Raw genomic sequence first — 3,267 nt, forward strand, 5'->3', positions numbered from 1 at the left:
TAATATCTCTGCTTTTCAATATGCTATCTAGGTTGGTCATAACTTTCCTTCCAAGGAGTAAGCGTCTTTTAATTTCATGGCTGCAATCACCATTTGCAGTGATTTTGGAGCCCCCAAAAATAAAGTCTGACACTGTTTCCACTGTTTCCCCATCTATTTCCCATGAAGGGATGGGACCAGATGCCATGATCTTAGTTTTCTGAATGTTGAGCTTTAAGCCAACTTTTTCACTCTCCTCTTTCACTTTCATCAAGAGGCTTTTTGATTTGAGGCAAATACTAAAGATTATATTATTTCATCTATAAATATACCAGAATGTTTCTCTAAAAGATGAGTCATTCAGAGAGCATAATCATAATACCATTATCTATATTTAATAATTTAGGTGAACCAAAATTATTAATATTTTAACTATGAAATATTTATATAATTATTTAAATATAAAAATACTTAAATTAAAAAATTGGTAATATTTTGCAAACTAAAATTTGAAACTATCTTGTCTGAGTTCACACTTCCAATTGTCTGTAAAGTGTTATAATTTTTTCTTACAGTTTGTTTGCTTAAATCAGTATCCACATAAGGTTTACACATTACAGTAGATTGATGTACTTTTTAAGTCTCATTTAATCTATAGCTTTACTTTCCCCTTTTAAATTTTCTCATAATTCATGTTGTTGAAAAAACTCTCCTAGAGTTTCCTGCAATTTTTATTTTGTTGATTGTATTTCTGTAGTTTAAGATATTCCTTTGTCTTCTTCATTTCCTATAAATTGGTAGTTGGATCCTCTTCTTTTCATCCTTGAATCTCTTATCCACTCTTAAAGGGGACTCCATTCCCTCCTCCACTTGTTGTTGTTGTTCTGTTGCTCAGTTCAACTCTTTACAGCCTTTGGACTGCAGCACGCCAGGCTTCCCTGTCCTTTACCATCTCCTGGAGTGTGCTCAAATTCATGTCCATTGAATCAGTGATGCCATCCAGTCATTTCATCCTGTGTCGTCCCTTTCTCCTCCTGCCCTCCGTCTTTCCCAGCATCAGGGTCTTTTTCAATGAGTCAGCTCTTCCCATCAGGTGGCTAAAGTATTGGAACTTCAGCTTCAGCATCAGTCCTTCCAATGAATATACAGGGTTGATTTCCTTTAGGATTGACTGGTTTGATCTCCTTGTTGTACAAGGGACTCTCAAGAGCCTTCTCCACCACAGTTTGAAGCATCAATTCTTTGGTGCTCAGCCTTCTTTATGGTCCAATTCTCACATCGGAAAACCGTAGCTTTGACTCTAAGGACCTTTGTCAGCTAAGTGATGTCTCTGCCTTTTAATATGCTGTCTAGGTTTGTCATAACTTTGCTTTCAAGGAGCAACTGTCTTTTAATTTCATGACCGCAGTCACCATCTGCACTGATTTTGGAGTCCAAGAAAGTAAAGTCTGTCATTGTTTTCATTGTTTCACCATCTATTTTGCCATGAAGTGATGGGACCAGATGCCATGACCTTAGTTTTTTGAATGTTGAGTTTTTTTTTTTTTTTAATTTAAAAACAGGTGCAGTGATCACTGCAGTTACAAAGCACAAGAATATTCTTTATTTTGCAAATTAAAACTCTGAGTCTCAGGAATCAAGAGATTTCTAGGACTTTGTTTTTTGTTTTGTTTTGTTTTTTTTTTTTTAGTGTAAATTTATTTATTTTAATTGGAGGCTAATTACTTTACAATATTGTATTGGTTTTGCCATACATCAACATGCATCTGCCACAGTGTACACGTGTTCCCCATCCTGAATCCCCCTCCCACCTCCCTCCCTGTACCATCTCTCTCGGTCATCCCAGTGCACCAGCCCCCAGCATCCTGTATCATGCATTGAACCTGGACTGGCGATTCATTTCCTATATGATATTATACATGTTTCAATGCCATTCTCCCAAATTGTCCCACCCTCGCCCTCTCCCACAGAGTCCAAAAGACTGTTCTATACATCTGTGTCTCTTTTGCTATCTCACATAAAGGGTTATCGTTACCATTTTTCTAAATTCCATATATATGCATTAATATACTGTATTGGTGTTTTTCTTTCTGGCTTACTTCACTCTGTATAATAGGCTCCAGTTTCATCCACCTCATTAGAACTGATTCAAATGTATTCTTTTTAATGGCTGAATAATACTCCATTGTGTATATGTACTACAGCTTTCTTATCCATTCATCTGCTGATGGACATCTAGGTTGTTTCCATGTCCTGGCTATTGTAAACAGTGCTGTGATAAACATTGGGGTACATGTGTCTCTTTCAATTCTGGTTTCCTTGGTGTGTATGCCCAGTACTGGGATTGCTGGGTCATAAGGCAGTTCTATTTCCAGTTTTTTAAAGAATCTCCACACTGTTCTCCATAGTGGCTGTGCTAGTTTGCATTCCCACCAACAGTGTAAGAGGGTTCCCTTTTCTCCACACCCTCTCCAGCATTTATTGCTTGTAGACTTTTGGATAGCAGCCATTCTGACTGGTGTGAAATGGTACCTCATAGTGGTTTTGATTTGCATTTCTCTGATAATGAGTGATGTTGAGCATCTTTTCATGTGTTTGTTAGCCATCTGTGTGTTTTCTTTGGAGAAATGTCTGTTTAGTTCTTTGATCCATTTTTTGATTGGGTCATTTATTTTTCTGGAATTGAGCTGCAGGAGTTGCTTATATAATTTTGAGATTAATTCTTTGTCAGTCGCTTCATTTGCTATTATTTTCTCCCATTCTGAAGGCTGTCTTTTTAACTTGCTTATGGTTTCCTTTGTTGTGCAGAAGCTTTTAATTTTAATTAGGTCCCATTTGTTTATTTTTACTTTTATTTCCAATATTCTGGGAGGTGGGTCATAGAGGATCCTGCTGTGATTTATGTCAGAGAGTGTTTTGCCTATGTTCTCCTCTAGGAGTTTTATTATAGTTTCTGTTCTTATGTTTAGATCTTTAATCCATTTTGAGTTTATTTTTGTGTATGATGTTAGAAAGTGTTCTGCTGCTGCTGCTGCTAAGTAGCTTCAGTCGTGTCTGACTCTGTGCGACCCCACAGATGGCAGCCCACCAGGCTCCACCGTCCCTGGGATTCTCCAGGCAAGAACACTGGAGTGGGTTGCCATTTCCTTCTCCAATGCATGAAACTGAAAGTGAAGTTGCTCAGTAAGTGTCCGACTCTTCATGACCCCATGGACTACAGCCTACCAGGCTCCTCCGTCCATGGGATTTTCCAGGCAAGAGTACTGGAGTGGGTTGCCATTTTTCTAG

Source organism: Bison bison, unplaced genomic scaffold (genome assembly GCF_000754665.1).
Source record: "Bison bison bison isolate TAMUID 2011002044 unplaced genomic scaffold, Bison_UMD1.0 scf7180017864203, whole genome shotgun sequence".
Lineage (NCBI taxonomy): Eukaryota > Metazoa > Chordata > Mammalia > Artiodactyla > Bovidae > Bison > Bison bison.